This window comes from Suncus etruscus, chromosome 3 (genome assembly GCF_024139225.1).
Source record: "Suncus etruscus isolate mSunEtr1 chromosome 3, mSunEtr1.pri.cur, whole genome shotgun sequence".
Lineage (NCBI taxonomy): Eukaryota > Metazoa > Chordata > Mammalia > Eulipotyphla > Soricidae > Suncus > Suncus etruscus.
In genome coordinates, this window is record NC_064850.1 from 76,952,531 (window position 1) to 76,974,608 (window position 22,078).

Consider the following 22,078-nt stretch of genomic DNA (forward strand, 5'->3'; position numbering starts at 1 on the left):
GTGTCATCTACTTAGAAATTAAAAATCTAACCAAAAGGAAAACATAGAAGCAAGATGTATCATGACCACTCTATAATACCTTGTGATTGGTTCATGTCAAAATAGAAGAGACAGGATGATACTGAAGGAGAAAGTAGACAAATGGACATTATTCAGTTCAAACAGCAAAATAAAATGAGCTTGAGAGGCCAGAGCAATAGCCCAACAGGTAGAGTACTTGCCTTGCACAAGGCTATCCCAGCCAAGTTCAATTCCCAGGACACAATATGGTCACCTGAGCCCATCAAAGTAATCTTTGAGCACAAAGCCAGGAGTAAATCTGAGCACAGATAGGTTGAATCTAAAATCAAAACAAAATAAATAAGCTTGATCATCAGAATAAAGGGCTGGAAATACAAACAACAAAGTCAAAGAAGGCACTTCCAAATTATAAGACTTGACCTAGAATATATATGTTAATATTTAAAAAAAACCTTCCATTTTAGCAATAAAAATTAAATAGCTTTTTAAATCATAGCCTTTTAAATAATGAAATCACCATCTTCAAGTTAATGGTGAAAATGATGACACTGAAGAAAAAAGAGGAGTAAGCCTTCCCTATACACTTTTAGCCTTTTAGAACATCTAAAACCACATATGATTGGTTCATATGAAAGGTGACATTAATGGACATAAAGGAAGTAGACATTGTTCAAAAGGAGAGTCCACAAAATTCCTCTTGAAAAAGTGAAAGTCTGCAGTGTACCCAGCAATCTGTTGGCATTATTGTTAACATACCAATTCTTGCCCAAAGATTTAAATGTAAATATTGAGCATGTTAAATATTTTAAGAGTCAACCTAGAATCCTGAAACAAATAATAAAAAGGGTTAGTAAGAAAGGAAGCCACCATTCATAGATGGCTATCTATGAAACATCCAAAGTTGTCTATGACATCACCTGGAAGCAATCCTCTACCAGGGAAAACCCTACTGCTGCTCTAACATCGATTTACTCAAAAGAGTCTTCCCTTAACACTGAGAAGATTTAAACAACAACAACAACAACAACCTGCGTACTGGACAGGGCTTTCTGCATTGCCCTTTAATTGTGAGTTGAAATTAGACGCCACTCCGCATCATCCTGACTTCAATGTAGGATATACAGATTCCAGGATCTTCAATACAAAAATATGATACCAACAACATAAACTGTGTGAAAAATAAAACTGTATGGGCACTACAGACAATGACCTGGATTGGACAAACTAGTTTGCCTGGAGCCCAGAATTGGTCTTATGTCAGGAAACTTCAGGGGTAGGGTCTCCTTGTATTTAGGCCAAAGTTTTTCCTTTCCATGTCCCCCATACTTTGGTGGGCCCATGCAAATGATAATTGCCACTCTAACATTGTTTTTAAAATTAAAAAAAGAAAGGAAGCCAGATGGAAAGGTGCTTATGTTTAAGCAGCAACCCACTCCATCCAGAGAAGCACTTTGATTAGTGAGAGGTATTGGAGCTGCCTGGACTGAACTCTTTCCTAGGAATTCATGGCATGATAGGTGAGATAAAGAAAAAAAAGATCTCTTGTTGATTAAAAGTAATTCAATTAAAAATAAATCATTCCAGGACTGGAGAGATAGTATAACTGGTAAAGCTTTTGCCTTGCACTCAGTTACCCTGGTGATCTGTGAGTGCAAGACAGGAATAAGCTCTGAGCAGTTTTTGGGCAAGTGCACTAGAAAGACACAATCCTACTAGAAATTAAGCAAAAGACATAAAAAAATTTATTCAAAAAGATATGAAGATGTCAAATAAGCGCATGAAATACTATTCAGTATTACTAACCAGTAGGAAATAAATAATTCTAATAATAATGAGGTCTTTGTGATATAACTCCTTGTATCTATCATAGTGGTTTAAAAATAATGAGGCTGAAGAATTAGTGCAGTGGGTAAGGTGCTTGCTTTGCTTGAGACTAACCGGGGTTTGATCCCCAGTATCTGACATGGTCCCGAGTCCTGATTTCTGAGTGCAGAACCAGGAGTAACCCCTGAGCATCACTGGGTGTGGCCCAAAAACAAAAACAAAGAAAAAAGAAGAAGGTCACAGGTCAGTGAAGAAGGCAAGTAACTCACTAATTATTATGTCATCATGCTATGTTTTGATCGTAAGTTATGTCCAAGGAGCCAATAAGGCATAGTGAAGATGCATGCTCATTCAGTCCTGGAAAACTTTCAGCTGCAGACTATGGAATCTTTGTTTTACAGATACATTAATGGGCAGTGCCCAAGTGTCCTGCTCATAAACATATTACTAGGAGCTAGAAGAAATATGATGTATAATGAGGATTTATGAAGTGTTAGTCTACTATCATCTTTGTGTCCTCAACTCTACTCCTCTGGAGTATCTAGCTCAGACTGATGCCAGTTTTGGACAACAAGAAATGTCAAATGCGAGATGGGACCTAGTTTTTTTTTCCTTCCATCTCCTAAGTTCTAAGTCCTTTGAGCAGAGCTGGAGCTGGAGGCAAGGCCAGTAGACTTTGTCATTCACAGAAACTTCATTCAGTGGGGTCTTGGTGAAAAACTCTTCTAAGGTTGGGAGAGAAAATGAAGTTGGCATCCGCCAAGGAGAAGTAAGACGAAGGGAATATAAATCTCAAGAATGAAGAAAATGAGTGTTAGAACACATATAACAATGGAGAGAAAAAGGAATTAGAAATACAATGCTAGGGACTAGAGCGATGGCACAGAGGTAAGCATTTGCCTTGCACGCAGCTGACCCGGACAGACCACTGTTCGATTCCCTGACATCCCATATGGTCCCCCAAGCCAGGAGCAATTTCTGAGAACATAGCCAGGAATATCCCCCAAGTGTCACTGGGTGTACCTCCCCCCCCAAAATACAATGCTACTAGGAAACTTCTCTATAACATGAAAATCTATAGCAATTTGATATAATTTGACAGAGCAGGATGGAAGCTACAGGATTTGTTCTATTATTCTATTTTTGTGTTTCCTAAATAGTATATTCAAAGCCCCAGGCCTACCCTTAACAAGGCATGAAATATATAAAGCTTGCTGAACTTTAAATACTTGCTCTTTTGTGAACAGGTATATTGTCATTCTAAGTTTTAGTTCAAAGGTCACTTCCTCCATGAAAAATCTCATTTCTTTATGGTCACTGAAAGAATGTGGCCAAGAATTATTGTTACATCATTGGTATTTCTTGGTAGATCCAGGCCTTGCTTCTCTAACCATGGGATTGTGTTTGTGCTCCTCGGTGCACTTAGAAACCTATATGCTTAGGTACTACTCTGAATTTCATGTGTTTGTGAACGGAAAGAGCAAGCCTTTGAGGGTAGAAGTGGAAGATATTTGTTCAGTAGTTTAAGCTCTGAGAGTTTGAAGTTTTACTTCCTTGGGCAGATTACAATAGCTGAGTAATGACACCAGAAACTGTGCTGTGCCCACACCAGGAGCAAGGTTAAAAGAATTGATGTCATCCAAGACTTCAGTGCCCCTTCCGAGGGAATCTCCCCTTTTTCACAATTGGAGAGGCTGCTTAAGTACACAATGAGGAGCTTAGATTGCACTTACAATTTCATGGATCAGGATTCTAAGTCAGTTGGGCATTGTAAGCAGAACTCTCCTTGAAAGAGCTTATAAGTAAATAATCAAAAAATTGTTTCATGTTTTATGAGAAATTGATACTTAAGCCTGTGACCTTACATGAATTAATCATCCAATGTTCACACATTGCCCATGCAGGCAGATTCCATAAAAGTTTCCCCAAAGTCAATGTACTTTTAAAAACAGTACTTTTCCATGATCATGATTGGAAATGTCATTATTTGCCAAAGGAAGGAAAAACAGTAAATTCCTTCCCTGTTTACTCATCTTTAAAAAATACAATAAAAGGACACTGTAGATATTCAGCCTCTGCCCGGGGCACTCCCCAAAGCAGAAGGTGTCATTTTCATTCCTCTGCTTGTTTTAGGCTCAGTTTTGCTAAGTCAAAGGTCCTTCCTAGTATCTTGCTCATTGTCAGTTTCTTTCACAAAGCATAATCCTATGTAAGAAGAAAGTTAATGAAGTAATGCTATTTTTTTATTTGTATTGGGCTAACTTCTTAAAACAACTCACATTGTAATAAACTGTTATAACCAACTTGTTAGATATTATAATAGTATTGATTTGGTAAAAAAAACTTTAGCCACATACTGTTGGGGCAACGTAGGGTTAAAATACAGAGGGGCCAGATTGGTGGTGCAAGCAGTAGGGTTTCTGCCTTGCATGTGCTAACCTAGGATGGACCACTGTTTGATCCCCCGACATCCCTTATGGTCCCCTAAGCCAGGAGTGATTTCTGAGTGTATAGCCAGGAGTAACCCCTGAGCATCACCAGGTGTGACCCAAAAACCAAAAAAAAAAAAAAAAAAAAGTTTGTCCCTGAGATGTCTAGGCACCTATTTATACTCACTCTAATTCCCTGCCAGACCCTGAACTTCACCAGCAAATGTCTGCACTGGCTCCCTGATAAGTTGTGGGAAAACGGGCTCTGATCCTGAACAGTGTAACCATATCCTGTTCCCCTCAAATCTCATCGGGGCAATGTGGGCAGTGTTTTGCTTTGCTGCAGATTTTAGTTTATCTTGTATGTGCTCTCCTAACTGACACTGGAATATAGTTCTAGCAGTGATGGTTAACCTTTTTGAGCCCGAGTGCCCAAACTGCCACACAATGCCCGGTCCTCCCAATGGCCAGACTGACCCTGTTGCCAGCTGAGCTGCAAAGCAGACATTGGCACACTCGCCTCCTGCTGCGCCACATATCTTAATTGAGGACCTTCCCGCGTGCCAGCTGCAAGACCTTCGCGTGCCACTGCTGGCAAGCGTGCCATAGTTTCGCCACGCATCTAGGGTATAGTTGTGGTTATAGACTTTGACTCGTTTGCAGGACTGGCCCACTGTGCAGCATATAGAGTGAATGAATAACTTCTTGTCTATCTTTTTTTTCTTTTTGGGGTTGTTTTTTTTTGGGGGGGGGGGTGTCACACCCAGCAGCGCTCAGGGGTTACTCCTGGCTCTACGCTCAGAAATAGCTCCTGGCAGTTTTGGGGAACAATATGGCATGCCGGGATTTGAACCACCATCCTTCTGCATGCAAAGCAAATGCCCTACCTCCAAGCTATCTCTCCAGCCCCTATCTTTTCTGTTTGACTTTGGCAACACTCATTGAGTTCAGGAGTTCTGGTGCAACAAAACGAAGCATTGATGTGCAGGACAAATTTTCTAAATCTACTTTTCCACTTTGCTTCCTTCTTTAAAACTACTACCCATGAAGGTTTTCTTTGAGTACCTAAAGGCACAGAGCATCATGGTTTCTTATTTATTGTGAAATGGCCTAATCATGTCTCAAACTGCAGAGACTTTAATAAGTGGCTTTGTGTTTTCCACATGCTGTACAAAGCCTTTTACCATATTTTTAGTCAGTAATGTTAGCTGCTGTAACAATCCACGAAATACAGTGCTGCCATATTATAGACATTTATTTTTCATTCATATAATAGTCATGTATCCAGGCTACCATTAAATGACTCAAAATATAGCCTGTGATTTTTCTACGATCTGCCCATATTCACCATGTTGTCTTCATGTCTCTGTAAGTCAGAAAGCTAGTAAAAAGTTTCCCAGCACAACTCTGTATTTTGGTGGGAGAAGAAAATTATTTGTCCATGGTTAATTAACAACAACTGCTATGTCTCAGCTCTAGAACAATAGTACAATATGTAGGGCACTTGTTTTACACACAGCCTACTAGTATTCAATCCTCAGCACTTCTTATGTTCTCTTGAGCACTACCAGGAGTGATCCCTGAGCACCCCAGGGTGTGGTTCCAAAGCACAATAAAGTAAAATTTAAATGGCCAAATACATTTGAAAAATACAACAGATAGCGTATAAATTATCTTTTTACTGAGTCCATCTTAGCTCTCTTTATATTATGCTTGTTTTTGGAAATAATCTCTGCCATATTTCCAAAATATTTTTGTATTTCTTGCCCCTTAAGATTAGTTGCTTTTATAACAGATTCAGTCTCATAATATTCAATTCTACTTCATTCATCTGAGAATTTTTTATTCCAAATGATATTTTATTGACTACTTCTTTTTAGTACAGTTTGAAGTTGGGTAGAGTGATACCTCCCATCTTTTTTTCAAGGATTGCTCTAGCTCCATATGAATTTCAGAAGTGTTTGATATACTTCTTTGAAAAATGTCATGATATCCTTATAGGGGTTGCATTAAAATCTGTATAATGCTTTGGGAAGTATTGCTACTTTAATGTTTATATTCTCAAATCATGAGCAGGGGGTGTGTTTCCATTTTCTTGTTCCTTCCTCTTTTATTTTTTATTTTTATTTTTTGGTTTTTGTAGCCACAGCTGGCAGTGCTCAGGAGTTACTCCTGGCTCTGCATTCAGAAATCACTCCTCGAAGGCTGGGGATGCCAGGAATCAAACCCAGGTCTGTCCCAGGTTGTGTGCATGCAAGACAAATGCCCTACTGCTGGGGTATTGCTCTGCCCCCCCCTTTATTTTTAGAAGCAGTGGTTTGTAGTTTTCTTTTTTTCTTTGTATAGGTATTTTATCCCTTTAGTTGACTCCAAGGTATTTAATTTTCTGAGGCACAATTATAAATAGAATTGTTTTCTTTTTCAATTATCTCTCTTCGCTTTTATTATTTGTATATAGAAAATCCATATATTTTTGCATATTAATTTTGTAGCCTGGCACTTTACTATACAAATCTATTGTTTCTAGAAGCTTTTTGGTAGAGTTTTTAGCATTTTCAAAAAATTTTTCCTAATTGCTATGGCACGTACTTTGAGTACTATGTTGAATAGAAGTAATGATGGTGGGCAACCTTGTCTTATGCCAGATTATAGAGGAAAGGCTTTTAGTTTTTCCCCATGGAGTATAATGTTTGCCATGGGATTTGGTAAATGCCTTTGACTATACTGAGGAGGGCTTCATTCAGTTCCCATCTTGAGAAATTTTATAACATATGGGTGCTGGACTTTGTCAAATGCTTTCTCAGCATCTATTGATATGATTATTTTATTTCTTTTTTTTCTATTATTAACATGGTATATTTTATTGACTGACTTGCATATATTAAACCATTCATGCATCTCTGAATCTTACTTGGTCATGATATCTGATCTTGATGATTTGCTGGATTATATTTGCTAGTATTTCGTTGAAGATCTTGTATCTGTTCATTAAGGAATTGATATGTAACTCTTTCTTTGTGTTGTTTCTGTCTGCTTTTGGTATCAGTGTCATGCTAGCTTCATAGCGACGATTTTCTGGGAGTGTTTCTGTTTCTTCAGTTTCCCAGAAGAGCCTGACAAGGATTGGCAGTAGGCCCTTCTTAAAAGTTTGAAAGAAATCACTATTGAATCCTGGACCTGCACTTTTTTGTGAAGCCTTTTCATTTCAATTTTTTTTTTATAGTGATAGGTCTGTTCAAGTATTCTAGATCATCTTGATTCAACTTTTGGAGGTAATTGGAGTCCAAGAATTTATCTATTTCTTCCATGTTTTCTTGTTTGCAGCATAAAGATTCTCAAAGTAATTTTTGGTTTCCCCTTGAATTTTTGTAGTATCTGTAATGACATTCCCACTTTCACTTCTAATTTGGTTTATGAAGGTTCTCTCTCTCTCTGTGAGTCTTGGTGATGGTCTATCTATCTTGTTTAGTTTTCAAAGAACCATCCGTTGCTTTCATTGATCATTTGTATTGTTTTTGGGTGTCCAATTGATTAATTCTGATATAAGTTTTATATATTTCCTTTTTTCTGCTTGCTTTTGGTTCACTTTGTTGGTCATTTTTCAATAATTTCTTAAGCTGTGCCATTATGTTTTTTGTAGTAAGCACCATGATTTACAATATTATGGTTTTATGCAAACACTGTATTATTCTCTGAGCTATTGTTTCTAAATGAAACTGTGTAGCATGTCTATTTTCTTGAATCAGACCCTCCATCAGAGTCTCATTCACTCTTCCATTGTCTTCATGGCAAAAAATTAACTCATATCCTGTTTCAATGCTGTGCACAAAAGTCAAATCAAATGGATTAAAGACCTTCATATCAGTCTTGAAACCATAAGGTACATAGAGGGAAATGTAGGCAGAATTCTTCATGACATTGATACTAAAGAAATCTTCAAGGTTAACACACTATGGACCAACAAATGGAAGCAAAGATAAACAAATAGGACTATATTAAATTAAGAAGCTTCTACACTCAATGGAAATGGTGACCAGGATACAAAGATTGCCCACAGATTGGAAGAAATTATGCACCCAATATCTGTAAGATAAGGGGGTTAATATCTAAGACATATAAGGCACTGGTAGAACTTAACAAGAAAAAAATCAGAACCCACTAAAACTAGGGAGGAGACTTGAAAAGAAATACCCTCAAATGCCAAATACAGATGGACAAAAGGCATATGAAAAAGGCACATTATTTATTCTCTGGGAGATGCAAATCAAAACAACGAGGTATCACCTCACACCACAGTTACAGGCACATATCTCAAAGAACAAAAATGATCATTGTTGACATGGATGCAGGGAGAAAGGGGATCTCCTTCTCTGCTGGTGGGAATGTAGACTGGTCCAGCCTTCTGGGAAAAATATGGACATTTTTCAGAAAAACTGGAAATTGAACTCCCATATGACACAGACATACTAATTTTGGGAATATATCATAGTGACCCCAAAATACAATGCATCTGTATTCCTATGGTTCATCTCAGCACTATTCACAATTGCCAAAATATGGAAACAACACAAGTGCTGAAGAGCAGATGAATAGATAATTTGTGGTACAACTATGCCAGAGGCCATCTCCTGACAGAGACTGAGCAGACACAAGTCTGACAAGAAAGGGATTTTCTGGAGACTGATTTCATGGGGAAACAGGCAGGGTTGGGAAGCCAGGGGCCTTAGAACCAACCTCTAGGGAGGGAGGAAGAGTTTGAAGGAGGGAGGGAGAAAGGGAGGGAGAGGTAGAAGGAGGGACGAAGGAGATAAAGTAAGAGTGACAGTGAGTTACTGGATATCAGAAACAGCTAGTTCAGTTAACAGTTTTCCCATCGAAACATCCAGTAAATGCAGCCAGCATCTGAGAGAAGCAGCCAGGAGTAAAAAGTCAGGAGAAACAGCCACCCCTGCACTTGAGCTGGGTTTTTTATAACCCCTCCAACTGTCTTTAAGTAACAGTTATCAGGAGGTCCTTTCTTAACTGATTTTTCCACCCTTAAAAGGACGGACCCCTTTTATAACTGTAACAAGACATCTACACAATGAAATACTATGCAGCTGTTGAAAAATGAATGTCATGGGGACATTGGTAGTGGAAAATGTGTACTGGTAAAGGAATGGATGTTGGCATGTATATGACTGAACTTTGTAACCATATCAAAAAACCATCAACAACTTTGTAACCTTATCTCAAATTAAATTAAAATTTATTATAAAAATATAAAATAGAAGCCCCTAATCAGATACATGATTTGCAAATATTTGTCCTACTACTATATATATGTATATATATATATATACATATATATAGGTTATTTTTTTCTTGATAGTGTCTTTGACTTCTTTTTATTTATGTGTAATCTAATTTACCTAATATTTTCTTCTTTGGTTGTTTTGCTTATTACATAATAAAATGTTGCAAATTTATTTCTATATTTTCTTATAGGTACCTTATCACTTTATCTCTTACATTTAGGTGAATAATGCATTTTGCATTAAATTTGACATGAGTGATAGAGGGATCCAGTTTTATCCTTTTGAATATCAACATCAGGTTATCCCAATACAACTTGCTGAATATTGATATTGTTTTCCATTTTCTTGGAACTCATTCAATTCTGATTGTTGTAGGTTATAAGTAATAATTTATGGAGTTAATGTATCCCACTTACTTCTCTTACCTTCCTGTCTTGATGATAGTAGATTTTTTTAAAATATATTTAAGTTGTGAATGGACTCCTCCATCTTTGTGCTTTGTGTTCAAGATTGTTTTGGTGATTCTGGAGCTGTCATATTCTACATTGGTCTATTTCTGAAAAAATTGACGATTAGCTTAATAGGTGTTCTAATTGAAAATGAAGAACAGTTCAAATAATATTGTCATTTTAAAATATTAAGTTTTCAATTATTTAAATATAAGTTTTAAAGTTTATGCTACACTTCTATTTTTTTTTTTTGTTTTGGACTACACCCAGAAACATTTAGGGGTTACTTCTGGCTCTATACTCAGAAATTATTCCTGGCAGGTTTAAGGGACCATATGGGATGCCAGGGATCAAACTTGGGTCAGCCACATGCAAGGAAAACACCCTATTTACTGTGCTATTGCTCTGGCCACAACTTTTATTTTATAATCAGCATTATTTTTATATATAATTATATATGTATACACGGAATCAGATTAAATGCCTATTTAATTTGGATAAGATGGACTGGATAAGGAAAGTATTATACTAAATACTTGAAAAAGTTAGCTTTGTGCAGTGGCAATATCATAGCCAATGAGTTTTATTCGAGGCATGATTATTGCTAATTGAAAAAAACTACTCTGTTATTAGAACAGAAAAATTGCACCTATGAACAAAATGGATAAAATTTGAGATGATTTTGCTAAACTATGTTAGTAATAAAGTATAAAACAGTTTTTGAATGATTTTACTAAAAGTGACAGAAATCAATAAAAGAAACCCAAGTTATTAGAGAGAAAGGGAGTGGTGAAGATTGGATTGAAGAGTCTTTATAAAGTTGGGTGGAATCAATACCCAATCTACAACAAGCTGTACAAGGGGGGAACAGTTGCACTAGCATTACGGGGGTAAAGGAGAGAGATGTGTGGATGCATGCTGGGAACCAGGGTGGAGGGAGGACAACACTGGTGGTGAGAATGCCCCTCATTCATTGTCACTATGTGCCTCAAATATTACTGTGAAAGAATTGTAATTCAGTTAGACCACAATAAAAAAAATAAAATAAAGTTGGGTGGATCTAGAAATTTGGAAATACATGTGGTAAATCTCTACAGGTAAAGAAATTGAAATTAAACTCTGAAATTCTGTTGTATTATAAACCAATGACAAAAATCAATTAAAATAATTAAAAATATCAAGTCATTAGATCTATGAATGTTATTCCATTCACTTATATTTTGATGAATGATTCATTAGATGAATGATTTCATTAATTTAGACTTTCTTTAATTCTTCAACAGTTTAAAAAGAAATAGTTTTTGGGGGCCAGAGAAATAATACAGTAGGTAGCTCATTTGCCTTGCATGCGACCAAAACAAATTTGATCCGTGACTTCCCATATGGTCCCCAGAGGCTGCCAGGAGTGATTTCTCAGTGCAGAACTACCAGATGTGGCCCCCAAACATATATGTATATGTTTATATATAATTTTCAGCATACAAACCTTATACTTATTTTTAATTAAATTTTTTGCCATGTGAGGCAAAAGCAGTAGTATAGTGAATAGGTGCTTGCCTTGCACATAGCCAACCCAGGTTTAATTCCTGGCACCTGATATATCGTACCTTGGACCTGCCAAGAATAATCCCTGAGCACAGAGTCTGGCATAATCCCTGAGCCCCATCATGGTGACTCAACAATAGATAGAGGCTGGAGGGATAGGCATTTACCTTGCAAGAATGTCTTTTATTTTTCTTAAAACCCATAGATGAGTGAGACCATTCTGCGTTTTTTCTCTCTCTCTGACTTATTTCACTCAGCACAATAGATTCCGTGTACATCCATGTATAGGAAAATTTCATGACATCATCTCTCCTGACAGCTGCATAATATTCCATTGTGTATATGTACCATTCGTCTGTTGAAGGGCATCTTGGTTGTTTCCAGAGTCTTGCTATGGTAAATAGTGCTGCAATGAATATAGGTGTAAGGAAGGGGTTTTTGTATTGTATTTTTGTGTTCCTAGGGTATATTCCTAGGAGTGGTATAGCTGGATCGTATGGGAGCTCGATTTCCAGTTTTTGGAGGAATCTCCATATCGCTTTCCATAAAGGTTGAACTAGACGGCATTCCCACCAGCAGTGGATAAGAGTTCCTTTCTCTCCACATCCCCGCCAACACTGCTTGTTCTCATTCTTTGTGATGTGTGCCATTCTCTGGGGTGTGAGGTGGTATCTCATCGTTGTTTTGATTTGCATCTCCCTGATGATTAGTGATGTGGAGCATTTTTTCATGTGTCTTTTGGCCATTTGTATTTCTTCTTTGTCAAAGTGTCTGTTCATTTCTTCTCCCCATTTTTTGATGGGATTAGATGTTTTTTTCTTGTAAAGTTCTGTCAGTGCCTTGTATATTTTGGAGATTAGCCCCATGTCTGATGGGTATTGGGTGAATAGTTTCTCCCACTCAGTGGGTGGCTCTTGTATCCTGGGCACTATTTCCTTTGAGGTGCAGAAGCTTCTCAGCTTAATATATTTCCATCTGTTAATCTCTGCTTTCACTTGCTTGGAGAGTGCAGTTTCCTCCTTAAAGATGCCTGTAGTCTCAATGTCCTGGAGTGTTTTGCCTATGTGTTGTTCTATATATCTTATGGTTTTGGGTCTGATATCGAGGTCTTTAATCCATTTGGATTTTACCTTCGTACATGATGTTAGCTAGGGGTCTAAGTTCAATTTTTTGCAAGTGGCTATCTAGCTGTGCCAACACCACTTGTTAAAGAGGCTTTCCCTGCTCCATTTAGGATTTCCTGCTTCTTTATAAAAAATTAGGTGATTGTATGTCTAGGGAACATTTTCTGAGTATTCAAGCCTTTTCCACTGATCTGAGGGCCTCTCCTTATTCCAATACCATGCTGAGAGCTTGACTTCTTCCTTTCCTATCTGGATTCCCTTGATACCTTTTTCTTGCCTAATCGCTATAGCGAGTACTTCCAGTGCTATGTTGAATAGGAGTGGTGAGAGAGGACAGCCTTGTCTTGTGCCAGAATTTAGAGGGAAGGCTTTTAGTTTTTTTCCATTGAGGACAATATTTGCCACTGGCTTCTGGTAGATGGCCTTAACTATATTGAGAAAGGTTCCTTCCATTCCCATCTTGCTGAGAGTTTTGATCAAGAATGGGTGTTGGAGCTTATCAAATGCTTTCTCTGCGTCTATTGATATGATCACGTGGTTTTTATTTTTCTTGTTGTTGATGTTGTGTATTATGTTGATATTTTTACGGATGTTAAACCATCCTTGCATTCCTGGGATGAAACCTACTTGGTCATAGTGGATGATCTTCTTAATGAAGCATTGAATCCTATTTGGCAGGATTATGTTGAGGATATTTGCATCTGCATTCATCAGCGATATTGGTCTGTAATTTTCTTTTTTTGTAGCATCTCTGTCTGGTTTAGGTATCAAGGTGATGTTGGCTTCATAAAAGCTATTTGGAAGTGTTTCCGTTTGTTCAATTTTATAAAAGAGTCTTGCCAGGACTGTTAGTAGTTGTTCTTGGAAAGTTTGAAAGAATTCATTAGTGAATCCATCTGGACCTGGGCTTTTGTTTTTCGGCAGACATTTGATTACCGTTTTAATTTCATCAATGGTGATGGGGGTGTTTAGATATGCTACATCCTCTTCCTTCAACCGTGGAAGATTATAAGAGTCCAAGAATTTATCCATTTCTTCCAGGTTCTCATTTTTAGTGGCGTAGAGTTTCTCAAAGTAGTTTCTGATTACCCTTTGAATCTCTGTCATATCAGTAGTGATCTCTCCTTTTTCATTCCTAATATGAGTTATCAAGTTTCTCTCTCTCTCTCTTTCTTTGTTAGTTTTGCCAGTGGTCTATCAATCTTGTTTATTTTTTCAAAGAACCAACTTCTGCTTTCGTTTATCTTTCGGATTGTTTTTTTGTGTTTCCACTTCGTTGCTTTCTGCTCTCAGCTTTTTTATTTCCTTCTGTCTCCCTATTTTTGGGTCCTTTTGTTGAGCACTTTCTAGTTGTATTAGCTGTGTCATTAAGCTACTCAGGTAAGCTCCTTCTTCCTTCCTGATATGTGCTTGCAAAGCTATAAATTTTCCTCTCAGTACTGCTTTTGCTGTGTCCCATAAGTTCTGATAGTTTGTGTCTTTATTGTCATTTGTTTTCAGGAACCTTTTGATTTCCTCCTTGATTTCATCTTGGACCCACTGTTTATTCAGTATGAGGCTGTTTAACTTCCAGGTGTTAAAGTGTTTCTTCTGAGTCCCTTTGGAATTCACAAATAATTTCAGAGCCTTGTGGTCAGTGAAGGTAGTCTGCAAAATTTCTATCCTCTTGATATTATGGAGGTATGTTTTATGTGCTAGCATGTAGTCTATCCTGGAGAATGTCCCATGTACATTGGAGAAGAATGTGTACCCAGGTTTCTGGGGATGGAGTGTCCTATATATATCCACTAGGCCTCTTTCTTCCATTTCTCTCCTCAGGTCTAGTATATTTTTGTTGGGTTTCAGTCTGGTTGACCTATCCAGTGTTGACAAAGCTGTGTTGAGGTCCCCAAAAATTATTGTGGTGTCATTGATATTATTTTTCAGATTTGTCAACAGTTGTATTAAATATTTTGCTGGCTCCTCATTCGGTGCATATATGTTTAGGAGAGTTATTTCTTCCTGCTCTACACACCCCTTGATTAATATAAAATGTCCATCTTTGTCCCTTACAACCTTCCTGAGTATAAAGTTTGCATTATCTGATATTAATATGGCCACTCCAGCTTTTTTATGGGTGTTGTTTGCTTGGATAATTTTTCTCCAGCCTTTTATTTTGAGTCTATGTTTGTTCTGACTATTCAGGTGCATTTCTTGTAGGCAGCAGAAGGTTGGATTGAGTTTTTGATCCATTTAGCCACTCTGTGTCTCTTAACTGGTGCATTTAGTCCATTGACGTTGAGAGAAAGAATTGTCCTGGGATTTAATGCCATCTTTATATTGAAATTTGGTATATCTTTTGGTTAGTCTTGTCTTAAATTAGGTCTTTCAGTTTTTCTCTTAAGACTGGTTTTGAGTCTGTAAAGTTTCTGAGCTGCTTTTTGTCTGTGAAACCATGTATTCTTCCATCAAACCGGAAAGTGAGTTTTGCTGGGTATAGTATTCTAGGTGAAGCATTCATTTCATTCACTCTTGTCACAATATCCCACCACTGTTTTCTGGCATTGAGTGTTTCTAGTGACAGGTCTGCTGTAAATTTCAAGGATGCTGGCTTGAACGTAATTTCTCCTTTTGGTCTTGCTGTTTTCAGAATTCTGTCTCTATCTGTGGGATTTGTCATTGTGACTAGGATGTGTCTTGGGGTGCTTTTTCTGGGGTCTCTTTTGGTTGGTACTCTTCGAGCATGCAGGATTTGATCACATATATTCTTTAGCTCTGGAAGTTTCTCTTTAATGATGTTCTTGACCGTTGATTCTTCCTGGAAATTTTATTCCTGGGTCTCTGGGACTCCAATGATTCTTAAGTTGTTTCTGTTGAGCTTATCATAGACTTCTATTTTCATCTGTTCCCATTCTTTGACTAATTTTTCCATTGTCTGTTCATTTGCTTTAAGTTTTTTTCCAATCTCTCCTGCTGTATGGAATTGTTATGTATCTCATCTTCCACAACACCAAGTCAATTCTCAGCTTCTGATACCCTGTCCCAGAGCTTATCCATTTTGTCATTCATTTCATTTACTGAGTTTTTCAGGCCTGTTAGTTGACATGTTATTTCAGTTTGGAGTTTTGTGATTTCTGTCTTCATATTTTCTTGGTTCTTATTAGTGTTTTGTTCAACTCGATCTAAAGTTTCTTTTAGTTCGTTGAGTATCTTCCATATTGCTAGTCTAATGTCCTTATCTGAGAGGTTGATTAGTTGGTTGGTCATTATCTGGTCATCAGAATTGCCATCTTCATTCTCTATGTCTGATGCTGGCCTGCGTTGTTTCCCCATTGTCACACTTGTATTGTGGGTTTTTCTACATGTTGTGGTGGTATTCATTGGCTATATGATGCAGGCAGCACACTCCTCTGGCTCTGCCCTTTCTGGATGGGCCGACTTACCTCTAAGGGATTGGAGTCCTCTGTGGACGAAGCCTCACACAGGATCAAATCTTAGGCCCGAGCACGCAGCAGAGAAGACAGTCCAGAGAGAAATGCTTGCTTCCGTGATCCAGCACAGTTCTTAGTGTGATTTTTTTCTTCTTGTTGCGATGGTGTTCTTTTCTTAGAGAGAGCGCATGGCCATGTAGCGAAGCGGAGCCAAAGTGCTCTGCTGGAGCCTCTTTTCGGCCCACTCCCAAGAGGTTCACGCAGCAGGATAGTAGACAGACACATACAGGCAGCACTCACAGTTTTTCACAGTCGGGCCCCACTGGGCAGGTGTAGTTTTGTGGATTTTCCCAGCCTGACGTCACAAACAGGGGACTCGGCTTCTGCAAAGCCTACCCGGATTTCACGTTATGGAGTCCTGCCCTGGAATTGGCCTCTGGGAGAGCGAGTTTTCTGGAGCCTCTTTTTGGCCCACTCCCAAGAGGTTCACACAAGAGGACAGTAGACAGACACACACAGGCAGCACTCACAGTTTTTCACAGTCGGGCCCCACTGGCCCCAAATTTTCTTGATCCTAAAATTACCTGGGCAAGTTTAGGGCTATGGTGTATTATCAAGCTGAATCTGTCACTGCCTCCTAAAATGGAAATCAAATAATCACTTATATCCTAGACATTTATCAGTACTTTGGCTATTGTTTGAGAAACTGTACTGTGCTTAAAAATTGAAAAATAATCTTTACCTTAAAAGTTAATCTCACTTTCTAAATGACAGAAATGTTTGGCTGAAGTTAAAAGCTAAAGGTTAAGGACAAAGGTTTGTTTGTGGTTGGTGTGCCCTCCCCTCCATTCACTTGACCACAGTCCTGCTCTCTGCAGCTCAGGAAATTTTGTTTAAGCTAAGGTCATCAGCTGTTTTTGAAGTGACCTGTCCAAATAACACAACAATCCCCTATTTCTGAAATAACACCAACTATTTCCAAACTACTCTTATTAGCTGCTCTGGATCTTGAGTATGTTAGGTGGAGAATTATAATTGTTTGGAGCTTCTCTATTGGTCTGATTTTGGTGAAGATCCATAGTCTTTTCTCTTGTACAGAGATTAGATGATTCTGTGAAACTTTTATAGTTCTCGTATTCCACTATCCTTTGCTCTAGAACACAGAGGGATTCAGGGGCCTGGGAGGTGGCGCTAGAGGAAAGGTGTCTACTTTGCAAGCGCTAGCGTAGGACAGACCGCGGTTCAATCCCCTGGCGTCCCATATGATTTTCCCAAGCCAGGGGCGATTTCTGAGCGCATAGCCAGGAGTAACCCTTGAGCGTCAAACAGGTGTGGCCCAAACCCCCCTCCAAAAAATACAAAAAAAACAAAACAAAAAAACAACAAAGGGATTCAATTTAATAATGTTTTGAAATGGCATGTGTCCTATTAGCAGCAGGGGATCAAGTGTTTTGTCTTTAAATCCCAGGTATGAGCTGAAATCATTATTAGGTTATCCTAGGAGACATTTTAGGGAAGTTTCTTTTACCATAAGGAACCATCTTCTGCAGTAACTGAACTTCAGCAGGAAGGTTCAAGGATGACAGATCTGGATGAGGAAGTAGGTATTTGGGGACTCCTTATTCTGAACATGGAAGGTTGAAAAGGGGATGAGGAGAAAGAGGAGGGGAGCAGAGTATCTCCAAACTGGGAGAATACAAATAAAGCCTAGGATCCTCTAGAGAAATTGCTTCCTTGTGTTTTCTTCCTTCCTTCCTTCCTTCCTTCCTTCCTTCCTTCCTTCCTTCTTTCTTTCTTTCTTTCTTTCTTTCTTTCTTTCTTTCTTTCTTTCTTTCTCTCTCCTTCCTTCCTTCCTTTCTTCTTTCTTTCTTTCTTCTTTCTTCTTCTTCTTTCTTTCTTTCTTTCTTTCTTTCTTTCTTTTCTTTCTTTCTTTCTTTCTTTCTTCTTTCTCTCTTCTCTCTCTCTTCCTTCTTCTTTCTTTCTTCTTCTTCTCTTCTTTCTTTCTTTCTTTCTTCTTTCTTCTTTCTTTCTTCTTTCTTTCTTTCTTTCTTTCTTCTTTCTTCTTTCTTTCTTTCTTTCTTTCTTTCTTTCTTTCTTTCTTTCTTTCTTTCTTCTTCTTTCTTTCTTTCTTTCTTTCTTTCTCTCTCTCTCTCTCTCTTCTTTCTTTCTTTCTTTCTTTCTTCTTTCTTTCTCTCTCTTTCTTCTCTTTCTTTCTCTCTTCTTCTTTCTTTCTTTCTTTCTTCTTTCTTTCTTTCTTCTTCTTTCTTTCTTTTCTTTCTTTCTTTCTTTTCTTTCTTTCTTCTTCTTCTTTCTTTCTTTCTTTCTTTCTTTCTTTCTTTCATTTTCTTTCCCTTTTCTCCTTTCTGTTTGGGGCCACACCTGGAAATGCATAGCATTACTCCTGACTGTAGTAGTCTCAGAAAACATTCCTGGTGGTGCTCAGGGGATCATATGGTATGCAGGGCATTTAACCAAGGTTTCATGTGTTCCAAGTAAGTGCTCTACCCGTTTGTATCATTCCAACCCTCCTCTTATTTTCAAGAGCAAGAATCACCATTACAGTATTTCACTATAGCTGTCTCTTGTCCTGGAGCCAACTCAACCCAGAAAAGGTAACAAGAAAAAGAGCGGCCTAGTTCATATGCTGCCTGATTCAGGTGTCATCCTGGATGTAATCATGCTCAGGGAAAGAGACCAGCACCTAAAAATCCAATGTGGGTCAATTATGTTTTCTGGTGATGAGGGAGTAAATCTGTTCCAAGGTTCTCTCTCTCCCTTCAGTTCAGACAGTTCTATGCAATCTCGTTTTTCCTTAGTTTGCAGACACAATACTCCAATAACTGTCCCTTCTTGTCACCTTTGTCCCTGTGTTTTTGTGGTCCTTTTGTGTCTCTTCTAAGAAGAGTACATTGGATTTGGGGCCCAACCTAACCCCCACAGAACCTTCTCTTCATTCTTCCTGAATTGTATTTGCAAAGACAGTCTTCAAAGCAGGTCACATGCACATGTGAACATAATTTCACTGAGGACACTCTTAAACTGATCATCATAAGAGCTTTCTGGCACAATTTGTCAGGAGGGAAGCCAAATGCAGAGAGGAAATAAACTAGTTCATCAGAGGGGTAGCGAGGAATTGAGGCAGAGGAGCCAGGGCCACCACGAGTGTCCACTGCGAGTTTGGAAATGCGCTGCAGAAAGTCACCCTGTGGTGCCAGGAGACTGAGCAGGCACTCTGAGCCCAGCGGATGTGGGAAAGTTGTGATTCTTTTAGTCAGGCTTATGAGGGGTTGACTAAGGACACATTATTATGCTTGGCTACTAAGACGCTGATTTGACATTTGGAAAGAAAATACGTGGAAATTATCGAGGGATCAAGCATTGTTAATATTTCATAAATAGGAGCAGGAGAAATCAAAGACCCAAACTCGCCTCTAAGTCAGAACAATGGTGTGGGGGTGAAGTTGGGAAAAGGTTTGAGGGAAAGTTCGGGGAATAGGGAGAAAATGAGCTGTGCATTTACTTAGGAGTGAGACAGTGGACTGTGGGGAGATGAACATAGAGGGTATCATGGACATGCATAAGGCCTCAGTAGATGCACAGCAGAAATAAAGTTTCTTGGGCAAATAGTGGCAGATGGGCCCAGGTGTCATTTGACTAAACTGAGTAGGTCAATGGGCCCCACAGATATAGACCTGTATTCAGCTGCAGGCCATTTGCATTACCTTTTTTACATTTTACTAAAATATACTTGACTTGAAATTTATTACTGTCACCATCCTTAAGAACGATTCAGGGGCCAGAAACAGGGTGGCAATGAGGGTGCTGGTCAACTCTGGTTGGATCCTAGAACCTCAAATGGTCCCCTGGACAGCCATACCAAATGTGGCCTTCCCCCAAAATAAGGAAATCTAAAAATAAATATGAAAATGTTATTAGAGGGAGATAAAGCTTTTCTCTTTATGTTTTTTAGTACTGGGGATTAAGCCTGTATTCTCATCCAAAGCATGAGTATTTATGCATTGTACTTATACTTATACAAAGAAAATGCTCTGCTACTGAGCTATGTCCTTAGTTCCAGAGAAAACTATGAATAAGGATAAACATCTATCTCTTATTTTAAAAAAATCTCTAAACAAAATGGGAGTAGAAAGGTGGGAGCAATAGTACAGCTGGCAGGGTGTTTTTCTTGTATGTGGCTGACACAGTTTCAATCCCCAGCATCCCATATGGTCCCCCAAGCCCACCATGAGTGATCCCTGAGCACAAAGCAGGTATAAGAAGCCTGGAAACTTCTAGGTTTGACCCCAAAACAAAAATGAATAAATAAATGAATACCAAAATTGGGATTAAAAGAGTATATCTAATATAGCAAAGACCATTTTCAAAAAGTCCATGGCTGACATTATACCCTGTGGTGAAAAATTGAAAGCTTTCCCTATAAAATTAAGATACGACAAGTATATGCACTATCATCATTGTTATTAAACATAGTACTTAAAGTCCTAATGACAATAATTAGGCCAGAAAAAGAAATAAAAAAGATCTAATGTGGGGAGAAAATGAAGTTAAATATCATTATTTGCAGGTGATGTGATAATTAACATAGACAATGCCCAAAACTTTACTAAAAAATTTAAACTAATACATATCCAGAGAGATAATATGATGGGTAAAGTGCTTGCCTTGTATGTAGCCTACTCTATTGTGATGCCTGGCATCCAGTGCAGTCCCCTGAGCACTGCCAGGAGTGATCCTTGAGCACAGAGTTAGAAGTATCCGTGAGCACAGCTGAGTATTCTCCAAAACAAAGAGCTTGGTTCAGTGGCATGAAGTACATTCATACTGAGCTCCAGGTTTGTGGCAGGAGGGCAGGTGGCCTACAGAAGGTTGATGGCAGAAAGGGCTGATGAGGTCTTGAGAGAAGTGCAGGAGAAGTGATAGGATCTTTCCAGACTGTGATAATAAGAGCAGGGGTGCTGCTGATGCAGGCTTTCTGAAGCACTGAGAAGCAGAGCAGAGATTCCATTTGAAACGTTATGGTGACTAGCATCGTCTTTCTCCTCTCAAAGAGAAGCCCAACTAAGTCAAACTGCCATTAGAAAATAGGGGGTGAGGTGGGGGAACTTTTAGGAACATGTTACTAAGTTAGATTTCTTCTGCATCTGCTCTGATGCTGTGCTAAACCCAATTGAAAGATATCTGGTCAATTTTAAATTCTTTTCAGAGGCTTGGGCAAGCTTATATGAATAAAGCACTTATTGTCCTTCAGAAGAGTAAAATTAACTCCTTGTCTTCTGCTCTCATTTGGTGATCTGATGGCATTTTGATGTCTGGTTCTATTCAGTACAGGGGGCCTGACAACTTGGGCCTCTTAGCATAGTCATGACTCATCAGAAACAGTACAGGCTTGGGAAAACGGAGTCAGTGCCCTTACAGCCCTTAACTCTGCCACACTTGCTGCCAACACTAAGCACCCATGACTCTCCTATGCCCCTTGGATCACATCAAGCTCATAGGACACCCCTCCCTTTGCCTTTTCAAAGGTATCCTTTTGAACTTACTCTAACCTATAGAGAAAGGGTAGTAGTCATTGAGGCAAAGCCCTGACTTCCATGGACCCTTCTGGAGAAATACCAGCACCTCCTTCAAGCTCTGAGAGACTGAGAGCCAGGATGACCTCTCTCGGGCCCAAGATCTTTGGGCACTGCTAGTGTTCCTTACTTCCCAGTGCTCCTGGGCAGCAGTGCCTGTGGATTCTTGCTGCAAAGGGAAAAAAACCAAATATGCATCCAGATGAAAACTCGCATTTCGAAAGCACATCATTAAAGCAAGCTGTGACCCAGATATTTGTTGTGGTGTGCTTGTGAGTTTCCAAGCTATTGAAGAGAATGGAAAAAGTGAAACACCAGAAGGAAAAAGAACACAGAGCAAAGGATTGTTGTGGGGCTATCTGGGAGTGGGTCAGGAGGGGGGAGAGGG

The 22,078-nt window shown here is 38.7% G+C and overlaps 1 protein-coding gene and 1 non-coding gene across 2 annotated transcripts in view; both read left to right on the plus strand.

Moving 5' to 3' along the window:
* Positions 1-22,078, plus strand: part of GNA14 (G protein subunit alpha 14) — a 221,498-nt gene that overhangs the window by 157,812 nt on the left and 41,608 nt on the right. The gene's annotated exons all lie outside the window — the stretch shown is intronic.
* On the plus strand, positions 10,568-10,711 carry LOC126005492 (U4 spliceosomal RNA). The gene has a single exon (XR_007494549.1). It is a non-coding gene; the product is annotated as a U4 spliceosomal RNA (small nuclear RNA).